Genomic DNA, 17,604 nt, shown 5'->3' with positions numbered 1-17,604 from the left:
ATGCTTTGGAAGACCGTGATGAGCAAGGTAAGCAAAACCCTATCCTGGTTAGATGGAGCCCATGCATCCCCAAATGCAGTGTGGTCAGGGTTTCTTATAGTTTGGAAGAAGAACAGATTTGCCAGTACAGGATTTTGATTTGAATTCATTTCTCCCCAGGTGACGGGGAGTGACAGTGTATCCTACTTTTATACCAGAGCAAACCACAAAGGGAACCGCCATGTAGGAGCACGGAGGGAGGGAGCCATTGGGTCAGAACGCACAAATAGAGAAGAAAGGCAATTGAAGACTCGTTTCCTCTTGCCTTCCAGACGCTTAGCTGTGTTGGCCTGAGGGAGCTTCTCCTCAGAGAGGCGTGCCTCTGTGCACCATAACGCCGATTTTCAAGGCAGGGATCCTTCATCACAGATCTGATCCCACTTTAGTTTTACTTTACTATTGTAAAAAAAAAAAAATGCTCTTTTTTCTGTCATCCTCCTGTTGCTTCTCAGGGCACAAGTCATTTTTCTTAGCCCTTTACTGGCTGTACAGTGCCGCTTTGAAATTCCTCGCATTTTCCTAGCATTGCTCAGTGGAACTATCCCTTCTCATGAGTGTGTACCTCTTGAACATTCATCCTCTGCTAAATTGCTACTCCATCTTCACTTTTCACTTGCCTGTCTCAACTGAGAAATGGGAATTTCAAATATTAATAAATGTAGCTGTTTCTATAATGGTCCTGTCTCTCTACTTTTGTCTGGAGGGTGGAGATTCCCCATTAGGTAACTCCCCCCCAGCTGGAAGGCAGGACGTTGCAGCCAGTATCAGGGATTATCTCTGACTTTCACATGCTGGAGCATACACAGAGTACAAAGGATGGATTATGACAGTTTTTTATTTTACCCTTACCAAGACTTTCTCAATTTCCCTCCCTCTTCTCCCCTCTCCTAATAGTCTTCTCTGTTTTTATCCCCTGACCTCCCTGCAGGTCTTTGTCATTGGAGTAGAATGCCCTGCTCCCATCTCCCTTCATCCTTACCCTTGAGGGCTTGGGCAAGGTGCTTCTCCCAACAGAGGCAGCACTGCTGGCCATGTTGGCTCCTGGGTAAAACTAAGAGAATCAGAGCCCATTGCCATGTGTGTCTAGAGAAGACTTGCAATGAAGAGGACAAAGAAGAACCTCATTTCTGGGCTGAGATCAGAGAAAGGCAGTATAGGTATCTCTGTAGCAGCACTAAGTGATAAATCTCCGTGAAGCCAATGTCTTTCCAGTTCTCTTAGGAGTCTGTATTTGTACAAAGGTGGGAAGGTAGCACCAATTAAATATGGAATGGACTCAGACACCTGGGCAGGAATTAAAACCAGACACTGATCCAATCATTCCGCTGACTTCTTCGATTTCCTTTCCATTTTAGGATTCCCATTTCTGACCTGTGATTGTCAAAACGAGTGAGAGCTAGCTGGGTGCCCTGCTCATATCTAAATCAAGAACTGTTGCTGTGCTTATAATTTATCAGCCTCTGTTCAGATTTCTATTTTTACAAGGTTCCATGGTAACATCCCTAAAATACAGACTGTGTCCACAGAACAGTAAAATTGATGGAAAGTAAACATTCAAATCAACAGATTGATTGACCATTGTGGTACCATTAATGATTTTTTTTCTCTCCCTGAATTAACAGAATCCCAGGCCAATTTAAGTTTCAAAACAACTTGTATTCCCAGAAAACCTAAACTGGATATCATTTTCCAGTTTATATGATAACAGAGCCACCAAAAAGGCCAGATTCAAAAATATGTATACAATCTATAGTATTCCTCAATGTACAGAATAATCAATTAGAAAAAATAATAAAAAAGGACTCTATTCACAATAGAAACGAAACTTATGCAATACAGAGGAATACCTTCAATGTGAAATATGTATGACCTGTGAGAAAGAAACCAACCAAATAAACAAACAAAAGTGGTGGTGAGCTACAAGAAGGCTTGACTAAATGGAAACAAGAACCATGCTCCTTTTGGAAGCAAGAATATTTCAAAGAAACAATTTCTACTCGAATGAATTTATAGGCTTCACAATTTTCCAATAAAAAAACATGGAATATTTTTGAAAGATAAAATTATTTACCTGAAATTAATGATGAATAAACATCAAACAAAGAAATGGCATCAAATATAATAAAAAGTATGATACTGGTATAAATCAGTGGAATATAATAGGTATTACAGAAATGGACACTATTATACATAAGAACCAAAAATAGTATAAGGAAGTTCACATGATCAATGGGAAAAGAAAAAATTATTCAATAAATGCTATTAAGGAATTTAAATAACCTTACAAATATCTATTCAAATCCTCTTCTGCACAAAGAAATTCCTTTTTTTAAGAAATTAATTCTGAATAAATCAAATAACTATTTTTTAAAAATCAAAATATTTCACACGAGAAGAAAATAGAAGGGAATCTTTATTAGATCTCTGATGGAAGGGAGCAGTGTCACTGTAATAGTTTTTTATATATGCATATCTATCATAACATAGATATGAAATAAAGTAAAATAAAATGCAGATGACAGAAGAAAAATATTTCCAATGAAAAGGGCAGATAAGGCCCAACACTTGCTAATAACTGAAATATATTTTTTAAAAACCAAAGCAAAGCAAAATGTCTAAGATCTCAATATGGGCAAAGGACTTGAAAAAAAAAAGATTTTTAGGGAGGAATTAAACTGATTGACACATAGATAGAAAAATGTTTATTAGTTGCAGAAAAAAATATAAGACAAAGTACAAAGTGATTCAAATTTGGTCTATTAGCAAAGATTTTTTAAATGCCAATTAATGCTAGTGATAGTTTAATGAACCTAGAATTCTCATAAATTTCTGTTAGCAACAATCCTTTTGGAAAATATTTTGACATTGTATATCAGGCTTCTGAAATGTTTATATCCATTGAAGAAAAGTTGCACCTTTTGAGGATCTATCCTACAGGTTAAAAAAATTTTTGTAAAGCCAGATTTATTGAATTATCTTTATGAAAGAATACGATAAAAAATGCCAACATGTTCAGCTATAGGGAAATGGTTATGTGAACCTTTGGTATATTCAAGTGAAGGATACCAGATGGTATATACCGGGGATGCCAAAAAAATGTATACACATGACTTGTATTCATCTTTTATTATCAGTATATATTGAGTATTACAATTTTAATAGGTTTTAATTTCTTAAATTGTGTATACTTTTTTTGGCACCCGTTGTATTTGTTATCACAAAGCTTGTTTGTAGAAAAATAATAATGGTGGTTGGGTTGAATGGTGGAACTATCAATGGATTTTTTTTTAATTCAATATTTTTAAAATATTGCTTTTTAAATTACATGAAATTTTTTTTTGCAGAAAAAAATAAGAAATACAAAAAGACAAAAAATATGTGAAATCCTACCTCCTAGAGGCAATCACTGAGAATATCTGAGTTCATATTTTCCCAAACTTAATGTACTTTATATTTTGTATAGGTAGTACATTCACATAGTTTAAAAACCAGAAAGTATAAGAAGGTATATAGTGAAAAGTCTCCTTGTGCAGATACCCCAGGTTTTTCAGTTTCCCAACTCTTGCTTTTAGATTTTAAAATATATTACACATACATGCAATTACAAATATAAATTTCTTCCCCTTTTAGCCCAAAGGGCAGCATACCATACGCATTGCTCTGAAACTTGCTTTTTTAATTTAATAATACAGAGGGTGCCAAAAAAAATACACATTTTAAGAAAGGAAAAATATTAAAATTGTAATACTCAATATATACCAATAACAAAAGATGAATACCAGCCAGGTTTGACTTCTGCAATTACAAGAAGTGCTCAGAGTGGTTACCATCAGCGTCCAGACACTACTGATTAGGGTGAACTTCTGCTTGAGCAACATCGACCAAAGTGTCCACTTGTATATATTTTTTTGGCACCCCTGGTACATCTTGGAGCACTTCCCATATCAGTACTTAGAGAGCTTGCTCATTTTTTAAAGTTACTCCATTGTGTGGACATAGTGATGTTTATTAACTAGTCCACTGTTAATGTTCATTCTTTTTCTATAGATAAACCTTTTCTTTATAATTTCATAATTACCTTTAATAAGTTTGCTTTTTAATGACAAATGAAACTTTATTAAAATTATTAATTAGGCTATTAAAACTGCATCAGAATTTGCAGATATTAATTATAACTCAGAGGTGTTGAATTTCCAATTTCAAGGATTTGACATAGAATCATAGAAGTGTAAAAAGATAAAACGAATCCCTGCAGAAATCTGCTACCATGAAGCAACTCAAGATTCAGTGACACAGCATATGACAATATTCTGTGAATCAATCTGTCAGCATTTTTAGAAATAAGACGTGCAGTGCCTGGAGCGCCAGCCAGCCGGGCTCCCTGGGAGAGATGTCAGTGAGGACAGGGCTGCACTGGGTGACATATGTTTCTAAATAGCTCAGAGGGCAAAGCACACTGTTTGGTGTCAGGCATCCTTCTGACATTTCAGTTAGAGGTAAATTTAGAGCTGAATCCTTATCAAAATGAAATGTGTACACAGTAATGCTTCCTAAGAGGAAACCTAGGGTAAGCACCATGTGTAATTAAGAAGATAACTTATTACCATGTGTTTCAGCTATCTATTGCTGTGTAACAAGACACCCCAAAACAAAGGAGTTAAATGACGATGTGTTATTTATCATGATTCGGTGGGTTGACTCAGCTGGGAGGAACTTCTGCTCCACGTTGTGTGCCTGAGGTCATTCACGCTGTTGCATTCCGTTGGCAGCATGGTTGGAGCTGGAATGTCCAAATGGCCTCCAGGGCCTCCATCCACTTGGCCTTTTATTCTTCAGAGGTGTAGCTCTAAGATTAAACATTCCAAGAGGTCAAGCCCCCATAAGCAAGTGCTTATTAAGCCTCTGCTTGCGCCACACTTGCTAATGTGCCATTGATCAAAGCAAATCCCATGGCCACGTCCAGAGTCGAGACATGAATACCAGGAAGTGTGTTTCACTGGGGGCACCAAAGTAATAGACTGCCACACCATGTTTTTCTCTAATGTTTTGTTTGAAAGGATGGGCTTACTTCCCTCTGACAGAGTCTAGTTGTAAGCAAGCAAAACACTGAAATTGTGCCAGAGATCACACAAGTGAAATTTCTCTAGCTTCAAAAAAAATCTCTCAAAAAATTTTAGAGTGCAACTGAGTAACATTGATTACAAAGGTAAAATGTGTAAACTGTAGCATAATTTTAGAAAGTATCAGTTTATCCAGCCAATGGGAGACTAGCTTTACTGTATTGATGGGTCCTTTTTACTCTCCTTGCCCAGGGTTCTTTGGAGGATCTCTTCCTGTGGCTCCAGATTTCTCTGCATTTCCTGCCATCCGACTGAAACAGGAGGACATGAGTGTGGATGGATAGTATGGTACCAACCATCATCGCTACCAAAGGGTTCGAGTCTCACTGATAGTAAGTAGACCGAAATGAGAAATGATTCCATCAAAAGCAAAGCATTCAAATTCAAAGGACAACTCTGTGTAGGAGATAAATAATTCATTAGCTAAGGGACGCTAGCAAGAAAATTGAGATTTTGTAGATAAATTGAACTGTTTAGAAGGGAAAACAAAACAGACCAACCAAATCAACAAACTGATTCTCAATCAGCTGGGAGCAGGCAGATTGGTTGTTAATATGGAAAATTATTTTGACAATTTCAGAAAGTTAATGACAGTGGAAAGGATGAATGTTGAAAGAACTGCTTCAACCCTAAGATAATTAACAACATCAAGAAGGAAAGGCAAATGACAGTAGTGAAATAAAACCAACATCTCCTGCAAATACAAGTAAATTGAACTTGCACATTAAGGTCATGTAATTTGGAAAATGGTGCTTATTTCTTTTTTCTTTCTTCCCCTAATAATTAGAGTAAATGCTGAACTAGAAACATGGATTGGGATATGTAACAAATCTATTTCAAAGAAGAAATAGGTTGGTAAAAATGTGGCCTTCTGCATAAATTTGCTTTATGTAATTTTTAGTTGAAGCAAAAACTAGAAAGATTCTAAATGGCAATTAGAATAGAGTGATTCGTTAATCAAATTATTTGATTGCATCAAAAAAACCCCCAAACCTGAACAATTTGACATTTTAAGCAATGAGTCAAAGATATTCACATTATATTGTACTGTTTAGCCCTAAAAATAATTTTTCATCTTGTCTGGGATGGCTAATACCAAAGAACCATGTTTCTTTTGAAAATATAGTGAAAGAAATATTTTGATGAGTATTCCTAGACAAGGCCATGGTGGTGGTTTGATAATGGTTTGTGAGTTATTGAATGAATAGTTGTGTCAGGCACTGTGCTCAATGCTTTACTTGCTTATTCTCAGTTAATCATCATCCCTATGTTAACATATGGGGAAACTGAGGCACAGAGATAGACTTTAAATCACTTGTTGAGATGCACATATTTAGTAAATGGTGGAGATGGGATTTGAACCAGGCAATCTGACTGCTGCTCCAATATCCCACTGATTTTGGAGCTGTATTAAAACAAAGGCTGGGATAAATAAACTTGGGAGTTACCATAACAACCAATGAAAGGACCCTGAAGAGTTGTTGACATACTGAATCTATAATCTGCTACCCCAATTTTCGTGTTTCTACTCAAATCCTTTTTTTCTATTTGTACTTTTACAAACCAAACAAGCTATCCAAATAGTAGTCCACCCTTTAAACTAACAGGAGACTAGAAAAATCTAATCCTGTAGATATCATTTATTTACACTTTTTTTTCCTTATAGATTTAATAAGGAAATAAATTCTGTGTTTTCCATTTAATTTAAATAGCACAGGTTGGTCTCATGGGACTCGAGAGCCCTGCTTTAAAGACACAGTCCTATGTCGCCATCTTGAGGAAGAGACAAAAATATCTCCTTTGTCTTTCCTTGGGCTGTCAATTTTTAGCACTTTCATAATTCATCCAAAGACTATTGTATACAAAGAGATAAACGCAGAATTAAAAAAGCAAATTAAAAATAAATTCCGTAGTGCACTTTGAAGCAGCCCAGTAGTTCAAGAAGATCTAAAATCTAGACTCCAGTTTAGGGTAAGAAGAGTAGGTATTATGAAAGTTGATTATTATGTTTTTAAGGAAAATGTGGGGTCTTCATCAAGTTCTAATGTATTGAATTATTTGTGTGATTATTTGTGTGTGTGTGTGTGTGTGTGTGTGTGTGTGTGTGTGTGTGTGTAAAATATATCTTTAAGCACAGGTTTTGCTTTCTAAATATTTGTGTTCACGGAGGAAAGGACAAACTGCATCTCTTTCTAAGGTTATTCCTGTTGGTGTGGAGCCGCCTTCTGTTCCCTTAGAATATACTTGGCTCTTTGTCGACAGCGCCCTGTAGATCTTGCTCAGTCTCTGTCCTCAGCAACCAGCAAGGTTTCTGGCCCATCATAGGCACTCAGTAAACACCTGTCAAGTGAGTGTTTTCCTTTTTGTGCTCCATAACTAATCAACCTTTGCTGTATAACTGTGAGATAACCTAGAATAAACCAAAAATTCTTGTCAGGCCCAGCCAGTTTGCTTTATTAGTGAGTGAAATTTCTCTAAGGCAGTCAGCCTCCAGGATTAAAAAAATAAATGCCCCTTGATTTTCACAGGACCGAAAATTCCATTATGAACAACTCACCTTTTTGAGTGTTACCCTTTAAGAAGGTCCTATTAAAATGTTCACATTTCATAGGAAAGTTAACATCTTAAGTGCTGTTAAGCTTGAAGTTTGGCTGGGTCAAGTGTGGCCTTTACCCCTGGGTACATCAGGGATTGAGAAAGGTGATTGATTGATTAAGTATGGGAAGAAAATATTAGAATTTCTGTTTATGGCATCTTTAAAATTTCTTTGCTTTGCATGAATTATAAGGTACATAATTTATTAATACAGTAGTATATGAGGTCTGGCAATTAAATTCGCGAACTCATCCTAGAAAAAGTGCTACATATCTCATTGCTGAATATCACTATGGTTACCTTTAAAGTCCTCCCCTTGAGAAGCTAAGCACCAACACCAGTGCCTAGTCCACCCTTTAAAGCAATTTTGGAACTCTTTCTGGAATGGCCATCAGAGCTGTCGTCATATTACCCTTGATGTCCTGAATATCATCAAAATGTCTTCCTTTCAATATTTCCTTTATCTTTGGGTAAATAAAGAAGTCATTGGGGGCCAGATCAGGTGAGTAGGGAGAGTGTTTCAATATAGTTATTTGTTTACTGGCCAGAACCTCACTCACAGACCGTGCTGTGTGAGCTGGTGAATTATCATGATGCAAGAGCCATGAATTGTTGGCGAAAATTTCAGGTCATCTAACTTTTTCACGCAGCATTTTCGGCACTTCCAAATAGTAAACTTGGTTAACTGTTTGTCCAGGTGGTACAAATTCACAATGAATAATCCCTCTTATATCAAAAAAGGTTAGCAACATCATTGCAACAAGTTCACGAACTTAACTGTCAGACCTCCTATGTATATATCATTATGTGTTTACAAATATATCAGAATATTCACTCAAAATTTTTACTATTAATAAGTTTGAAGACCACTGGTGAAAACTTGCTTTGGAGTCAGGCCTAACTAAGCGTGAAGTCCAGGTCTGTCGTTTACAGGCTGTGAGAACTTAGACAAATTATTTAACCTCTTTAAACCTTTATTTCCTCTTTCATAAAATGGGGATTTTCATATGACTTTTGCAAGGTTATAATGGAAATTTAGCTGTTTACAAAGTGTTCAGCCCTGGGCCTAGAAAATCTTAATAGTTCAATAAATACAGCAGACTTCCTGGGCGGTGACCCATGCAGTCACACAGGGCCCCACCCGCAGAAGCGGGCTCAGGTTTGGATTAACACTGTGCTGTCACTGTCTTGAAATTCTTAACAATTTTTGAATAAGGGTGTTGCATTTTCCTTTTCTCCTGGGCCATGCAAATTATGTACCCGGTCTTGCTAGAGGTAATTCTCACCGTTGGTCTAGCGAAATTTGCTGTCCAAGTTTTCTTAGTTCAGTTATAAAGTTTCATACTGTGATCCACATCACTATTTAAACTTTAGGCCACTGAAGAGAGGATGGGCAATCTTTTTTTTTTTTTCCTTGAGATATAATTTACATAGCATAAAACTTAACATTTAAAAGCGTACAGTTCCGAGGTGAGGCGTGCCATGAGGGCTGGGGCGTCTGCTGCCAACTGTGAGCGAGCTGTCGGCTCTCGGGAGGCCTGGCGCCGAGCTCCGACTGTAGCTATGTGTCAGGATGCCGTCTTGTATCAAACTGGCTAGTGGAATTCCAGTAGTAAAGTGACATCTCAGGCTCTCCAGCACAGATGATGACTAGTTGACCTTCAGTTTAAGAAAAGCCCTGCTAAGATCCCATGTAAGACCATTGGTGTGCTACAGTGCCTTTTTTTTTTTTTTTTTTTTGGTTGGCGCGTTCTTATTATTATAAGCTCCCTCCTGCTGGTGGGCTGTATCAGTAAAGGGTACCGAGGTAGGGGCGCAGACCTGGCTGTTCTGGTCCTGATCATTGGCAACCTGGTGTTCCTGCCTGGATCTTACTACCTGAGCATCGCCTACTATGCATTCAAAGGCTAGCTACAAGGGTTACACCTATAGTGACATTCCAGACTTTGAGGACTAGCGCCCACTTCAGCCCTGAGAAGAGTCATATGGGAGGGACTGAGCCCAGCTTTAAGACATTGAGCAGAAACTATGGTTAAGGGCTAAGGAATTCTGCAGTTTGCAGATGTTTAACAAAACAATGGCCAGGTTCTATGATCCATCCTAAAGATGTTAACTGAGCTTACAATTAGCTGATTAGGGCATGCTCTATTTTTTAGCTCCTGGCTCTGGCAAAAGCTCCTGACAAGTATTTCCATGAACCTGTATCATGGAAGAATGGCAATGCTAACTGTATGGAGAAGTGGGAAGTGTTTCTACCATCACCCTTTTTAGAGTTGAGTTTCTTTTAAATAGTCTTCATTGTCAGTTTATTCTTGTGACAAACGGAGGAATGCAGTATGTCAAATTTCTTATTACTAGGCAATTTATTTTGACAATATTTAAGTATCTTATCCCTTATACTCATCTCTAATTTCATGTGCTAGTGGAAGAGCTTGGCAAAATCAATTATCAGTATGGGTGCATCTATAATTTTTTTACTTGCTTTTTTATTAACAGCAAGCCGTACTTTTTTAAACCTCACAGCAAGTTTTCAAAATGTAAACTCTCTCTGTTCACCAGTCCTTGGCCAGCTCTGATCTGGTTCACCAATAGGTTGGCCAGTATATAATTTGGGTCAAGATGTTCTGTACATCATGTCTTTAAGGACCAGATTTTTGGCTGTTTCCTAAGGAAAAATGTAGATAAGTGGTTGTTATTTAGAGTTTATAACCCCATTGTTGGCACCTTGTATTATATCATTCTGCTGAAGATCGCAAGACATGGCCTGGATCTCTAGGGGACTAGACTGTCTTATTTTGATTCTGTTTCCTAGCTTGCAAAAAGTGACTTATGTTCAAAAGAAAATGTTGAAATTTAGGAAAAAAAGTGTACAATTTTATTGTTTAAAATTTTCCCCCCAGTTTTACTGAGATGTAGTTGAGAACATTGTTTTAAGTATAGTCACATGGTAAGCCCAGTTTTTTGTTTTGTTTTTTTTGTAAAGATTTTATTGGGGAATTCAGGGAGGGAAACAGCATTGGGGAATCGGGGAAGGGAAACAGACAAGCTGCTGTCCTTTTGTTCTTCAGTCTTGTTGTGGAGGACGTCACTTCACTGGCCCATGTTGGTATCATCATTGCGCTCTTCCTGGCTGAGGCAGATCGCTCGCCGGCCATTGGACAGCCGCTCACGGCAGCTCTTGGCAACTCACATCGGCTGCCGGCCACTCATGCTGGCTGCCATTCATGGTAGCTCACGGTAGCCCACTGCGGCAGGGGCTGCAGCCTATGCTGTCGCCAGCGACTCACTGCAGCCCAGTTCCAGGTTGAGCTGTTGTTCACCATCTTAGCTGCAGAGGGCGCAGCATCACTGGCCCTCATGTGGGATCCAAACCAGGGCCCTGCTGCTCAGAGCTGGCGTCCTCTTAACCAATGCACCACTCATCCGGCCCCAGCCCATTTTTTTTTTTAAAGAGCCCTAAGTTGGCATGAATGTCACTGATTCTACCTTATTTTCACCACTCTTTCAGGTAGAATCTCCATGAGCTGTATGATTGCATTGTACTATTTCCCTGAAATATATATTGCCAGAAAGAAACTAATGCTCTTAATTAACCATAACATTTTAGAGGTGGGAGAGATCCTACAGATTATTCAGTCTAACCCCTTCATTTCACAGCTGAGTAAAAACCAAGCCCTGAAGAGACTGAGTGCCTTGTTGAAATCCATGCAAGGAGTGATTAGGGCTAGAATCCAGGTCTTGTTTTCATTCCCTGTGCCCTTGGCTCGACAATTCTGTCCTCCTCTATTCAGATTGTTCACCTTTCCTCAACGGAATAAAAAAACTCGAGAGTAGGTATTTCTGGGTACCAGCAGCGACATATTCATTTTATTCTTTTTGTCCTTAGGTATATCCTTAGGTGTGTATAGTTAGTCTCCCATGTTTTAAAATCAGTGTAGTTTTAATTTGCATTTCTCTTATTTTTAGCATTTCTTTTTTCATATGATTAAGGGCCAATCTTATTTCTTCTTATGTGAACTGTTTCTTCCTATTTTTCCATAGAGTTAGTGGCCTTATTTTTATTAAAAGAAGCTATATGTTAGGGATATTTATCCTTAGTGATATTGATTACAAGCATTTTCCCTAGTTAATCATTTTCTTTTCACTTTGTTATGATATTCTCTGCCATGAAAAAGATGTGTAATTTTTTTTTGTAATTGATGTATTGGTTTTTGCCCATATTACTTCTTACTTTTTTGCATCATAGTTATAAAAGTTTTTCCAGTTTGTAGGTGAATTAACTCATGTTTTCTTATAGTACTTAATGATTTCATTTTTACATTTATATTTATGATCCGTTTGAAATTTATCCATGTATCAGGTGTAAGGAATGAACCAAATTCTTCCTTCTTCAGAGCAGGTTTTAAAATTCAGTACTTTATAAAACAACAAAGAGGGGTGACCAGTTAGCTCAGTTGGTAGAGCATCATGCTGATAACACCAAGGTTGCCCGTTCGATCCCCGCATGGGCCACTTTGGGCTCCACCCTCCTTAAAGAGTCAACTATGCCATTGTAGCATGAAAGCAATGTGTAACCAATGACCATGGCTGTTCCCCAATAAAAATTTAAAAAATGAAATAAACCAACAAAGAGAACTGTTCAGAATGTCTGGACCCACATTCTGTGTTGTAACCAAAGTAGATTACCGAAAGACAACAGTGGGGTTCTGCTCTCCACTTCCAGCTGGTCCTCAGAAAGAACTGGTGATAACACTTAGACCCAGAGGCATGAGAATAATCCATGCTCTGGTCTACTCAGGCCTGGCTTCCTCTTTTCCCTGATGTGCTGGTCACCCTTTCATCCTAAGGGCCCCTACTCCCTGCAACTCTGTGCCGTGTCTGGTTTCTTTGTTACGGACTTTCCTGGGGCATTCTTATTCTTCATACTTATAAATGCTGATGCTGATTTCATGTTTAGTATGGAATCTCTGTCAATCGATCTTTGCAGAGGGCTTTGCTTGCCTCCCTGTTGTGCTCACTAACCTGAAAAGTGGTCTATCTGCTTGGGCCTTTAGAAATCTCTAACCTGAGTGCTTGTTCATTAGCGTTCTCTCTTGACAGGCTGTGTTCTCTCAGGTCAGTGAGGGAAAGGAAAGGTTTTATTTTGCTACCTTTTATGAGAAGAGTTGCTTTATTATAGTAATAACAATGGTAGTGGTTAAAATGTATTGAATGCTTACTATGTGCAAGGCACCAGGCGTACCACCTCACACTCATGGGGTCAGAGCAACAACACTAAAGGAAGCCATTCCATACAGCCACATACTTAAAAGTTAGATATTGAGGAAGCTATCTACTATATATGTTCTTTCCTCTTACCTCGTCAAATGTGCTTTTATAATAACCTGGGAGGGCAGATTCAATGTAGAAGTTTTAGACTTTCTTGAGTTCCATGCCAGAATGTCACAGTGTGAAGTGGCCCCCTGTCTCCAGTCTGCCTCCTTTCTCATTCCACCTCTTATTCTGTCCAAACCACAAAGGACCTTGCACACAAGTTTATGGGCACTCAGCCCATACATCTAAGCTCCAGGAATATGCCCTCCCACTCCACAAGTAGCTGTCCCTTTAGGTCATCATCTGCCCTAGGAGAGTACACTCCCACAGAGCAGTCTAGAAAGACAACCCTGTAAGTAAGCTCAAGGCCACTTGTGCAGGTAATTTCAGAGTCTCATACCTGGAGTATGGCCTAGAAAGCGAGGCGGGGGGATGAGTTCTGGTTGGGCATGTCTCCTTGACCCTACAAAATCTTTGCTCTATAAGAAAAAGGAAAGTCCATATGGGCCTTGGATTGCTTTATATGTACGTGTATTTATTAACAACTCAGTCCTTACAACAATCCTATGAGATGGGTACCATTTGACAGATGAGGAAGCTAAGGTTTAGAGAGATTAAGTAACCTGCCCAAAGCCAAAGGACTACTACATGGCAGAGTAGGATTACAATTTGGGCAGTCTGACTTCAGAACTTGTGTTCTGAACTGAAAGAATTTCCCCATTACACCACTCCATTGATGTGACCCACACATCAAACGAGCACTCCTGACTTGTCAGCCAGGAGCACACTGAAAGCGTACCTGAGAGGATTGGGTGAGAGACTGGAAAAGCAAGAGACTAGAGACGAAAGCTGGGAACAGGAGGTCCACCCAATGCTGATAGCAAAGAGTGACGCCGTTTATTGTTTACACACAGCTTTTATAGCAAAAGTAACTTTCCTTAGGTAGGGGGATTTTGGGAACTTGAGGGAATAGTCCCATCCTCCCAGGGAACACCTCCCCTGGACTTCCCATAAGATAGATGTAGGGAAGCAATCTTCCCAAGGTTAAAGCAAAACATAACAAGCAGAAACTGTTAATAGGATAACATTCCACTCTGTAGCTTTCAAGGCTTTTGACTGTTTTCTCCTCAGCTGCCAACCTTCCCATGCTGCTCACCCGGACCTGAGAGCCTGTCAGCCTGCCAACTTTCAGGCTTAACCCTTACTATAAACCTCCAGGTCTCAGGCTTAACCCTTACTGCAAGCCTCCAGCTCTCAGGCTTAACCCTCACTGCAAGCCTCCAGCTCCCTACATCCCATGATGCTTTCTGTGCAGCATTATGAATCCCACCCCAGAGCAGAGCTCAGGAATGATCTGTTTGACTATACAAGCACTCAGTAAGTTGTTGGTACGGACTTTCTTCATTCTTGGCCATCTCCTGAGCCTCCTTTGGTAATAAAATTAAGGCATCTCTAGGATACTTTCCAGCTCTAAAATCCTGTCATTCTTAGGTGGAGATGATTACAATTTCCTAAGCTTGAGCAATGTTCTAGAAATGATACCTGAAGGTAACACAATACTGTTACTGGGTATGATGATTTTTCTCGGTCCTTCTTGAGAGAAGGAATTCAATGAATAGACTACAGTGAAGCAAGCAGCAGACAGCAAAGTTTATTTGTAAAGCAAGTATACTCCGAGCTTGGAGCTGGCTGACACGAGGGTGGGTAGCAGTCTGTCTCTGAGACCTTGGCCTTTTACCCTATAGATTGGGCTATCCTCCTCCTCACCTTTTCCTGTTTCTCTCCTCATTCTGCACGTCTCCTTCATCCTAGTGTGTTTGCACTAGCCCAAGTCTGTGTTCTGGCTACTGGCTTCAGTTGGTCTGTAACAGGATGTTAATGACGCCACTGGGTAACCTGTGGGGGCCTCCTAGTTCCTTCTCCTCCTCCTGCTCATGTCTACCTTCCTACCTGCTCTATCAATACTACTAATAATTAATAATAATAATTGTTATTATAGGAAACTACCTACCAGTGAGATTGTTGCACATCTTTAAAGTTCTGAAACAGAAATTAACATCTTCTATGGGAACCTCTCATTGCTCTTACTGCAAAAATTCTCACTGCAAAAATTTTAGAGAGGACACATTAATTTCTATAGGGTACACTTAGGAATAATTTGTAATGATGTTAGATTGCAGTGATCCAGATCTAACAACTGAATGTTACCCTATTATAATCGACATAAAATATTTAAAATATACTGAAAGTATAGCATATGTTATTAGCTGTATCACTAATTTTTCATATTCTGTCTTTGATAATAGAGACTTTATTCAAGAGTTCTAACAGAAGCTTTATTATAAAGGAACACTGTGACACAATTATTACCAGGAGCAGAAAAAAAGGATTATCACCAGAGCCAATATTTGGGTTAAGAAATATCAAATGAAGTGCTGAAGTTGTAGATGTCTGTACATTGCAAGTTGATCTTCAGTAAACTAGGCTTTACGTAGAGTCATAGCTAGTTACATATGAAAGACAGACTCTCTGGGTATTTAGGAATGCTTTTTAAAATGAGTTCTTTTCAAACATGAGTTAAAGAGGCCTTTTCCTACTTATCTGACCTGGTTCTTTTATGTTATCTTTATTGAATAGAGAATATAGAGGAACTCTATCTTCAATAAAAAATCATGGAAACTTTTCATTGATTTGATCTTCTCTTAGACTATTGTCTACTACAGCTCAACAGACAGGATCTCTTTATCTTTTGTTAAAAAATGTTTGAAAAGAGATGGGGGGGAAAAAACTTTTAAGTTCTTTACTCCACAAATGACTGATAATTGCCCATTTCCTTTAGCCCTAGCACTTTATATTTTCTAATGTGACTGGTATAGTTTGCCCAAAACATTTAATATTCCTATAAAAACATTAAACTTAGGATAACTTCTTAAGGGCCGGCCGAGTGGCTCAGTTGGTTAAGAGCTCGCTCAAGAGTTTGAGCTCTGAGCAACAGCGGTTCGAGTCCAGCCCGAGCTGAGTAGCCNCAGCGGTTCGAGTCCAGCCCGAGCTGAGTAGCCGCTGAGCTGCCAATAGGTAGCAGGATGGCTCAGCTAAAAAAAAAAAAAAAGAAAAGGATAACTTCTGGATGGTACATTAAAACCATGAACTTTAATTTGAAAATCAATCTTTTCCTCTATGAATAAGTAATAATTTCTGCTCTAAAATGACTGGCATATAAGAAATCAAATAGAAATAAATGATTAGTATAGATAATATATAAGAAATCAACATGCAACAGCCACGTAAAATGAGTCAAATTTTGTTTTTATTTTTAATAGCTTTATTGAGATATAATTTACATACCATAAATTCACCCATTTTAAAGCATACAATTCAACGGTTTTAAGTATATTCAGAGTTGTGCAACCATAATCTAATTTTAGAACATTTTTATCACTGCCTCCCCCAAAAATCTCACATCCATTAGTAGTAACTCATTTCCCCTACCTACCCATCCTCCACTCTAGAAAACCACTAATCTACTTTCTGTCTATATAGTTTTGCCTCTTCTGAACTGAAATGAAATTATATAATACGTGGTCTTTTGTGACTAGCTTTTTTCATCTAGAATAATATTTTCAAGGTTCTGTTGTAGCTTGTATCAGCACTTCATTTCTTTTCATTGAGGATAATATTCCATTATATGGCTATACATATGTATTCATCAACTGATGGACATTAGAATTATTTTCACTTTTTGGCTTTTATGAGTAATGCAGTGATCATTTATATACAAGTTTTTGTGTGGATGTATGTTATTTCTCTTGAGTACATATCTAGAAGTGGAGTTCCCGGGTCACATGGGAACTCGAAGCTTAACTTTTTGAGGGAACTGCCAGATTGTTTTCCAAAGCAGGGTGCACTTTACATCCTTACCAGCAACGTGTGAGAGTTCCAGCTTCACCGCATTCTCTCTAATGCTTGTAATTGTCTTTCTGATTATAGCTATTCCATCCTGTGTGAAGTGATATCTCGTGTTGTGGTTTTGATTTGCATTTCCATCGTGGCTAATAATGTGGAGCATCTTTTCATATACTATTTGCTAGTCTTTAACTTGGTTAAAAATGCAGGCTCTAATCCCATTTGTTGATATTTTGTGAAATGTCAGTGTCAATTTTTAGTAGTTAAGTGGTATCTAAGGTGTGATGCTAATGAGAGCAAGGCCACAGGGTCTATCTCTAAATAAGTTGGCTAGCATTTATAGAGAAAATAGTGGTTAAACAGCTACACTCATATGCCGAACTCTGCTCAGTGGTCTGACAGGCTCTTGATCTTGCCAGTTAACAGGGTGTGGATGGATCAACCAAAAGGTATGTCCTAATGACACCAAATACCATTTCAATAAAAATGCAATTTATCACCAACAGGTTTTTTTTTTTTAAGATTTTTATTGGGGAATTGGGGGGATGGGAACAGTGCTGGGGAATTGGGGGAAGGGGAACAGACAAGTTGCTGTCGTTTTGTTCTTCAGTCTAGTTGTGGAGGGCGTTGCTTC

General features: G+C 38.4%; 1 pseudogene; it reads left to right on the top strand.

The window, feature by feature from the left end:
* The first annotated feature begins 9,327 nt into the window (after positions 1 to 9,327).
* LOC109393142 (transmembrane protein 230 pseudogene) lies at positions 9,328 to 9,711 on the top strand (annotated as a pseudogene).
* The last annotated feature ends 7,893 nt before the right edge of the window (positions 9,712 to 17,604 follow it).

This window comes from Hipposideros armiger, unplaced genomic scaffold (genome assembly GCF_001890085.2).
Source record: "Hipposideros armiger isolate ML-2016 unplaced genomic scaffold, ASM189008v1 scaffold_366, whole genome shotgun sequence".
Taxonomy (NCBI): Eukaryota; Metazoa; Chordata; class Mammalia; order Chiroptera; family Hipposideridae; genus Hipposideros; species Hipposideros armiger.
The sequence above is the reverse complement of the archived record's forward strand: the minus strand, read 5'-3'. Positions and strand labels throughout refer to the sequence as shown.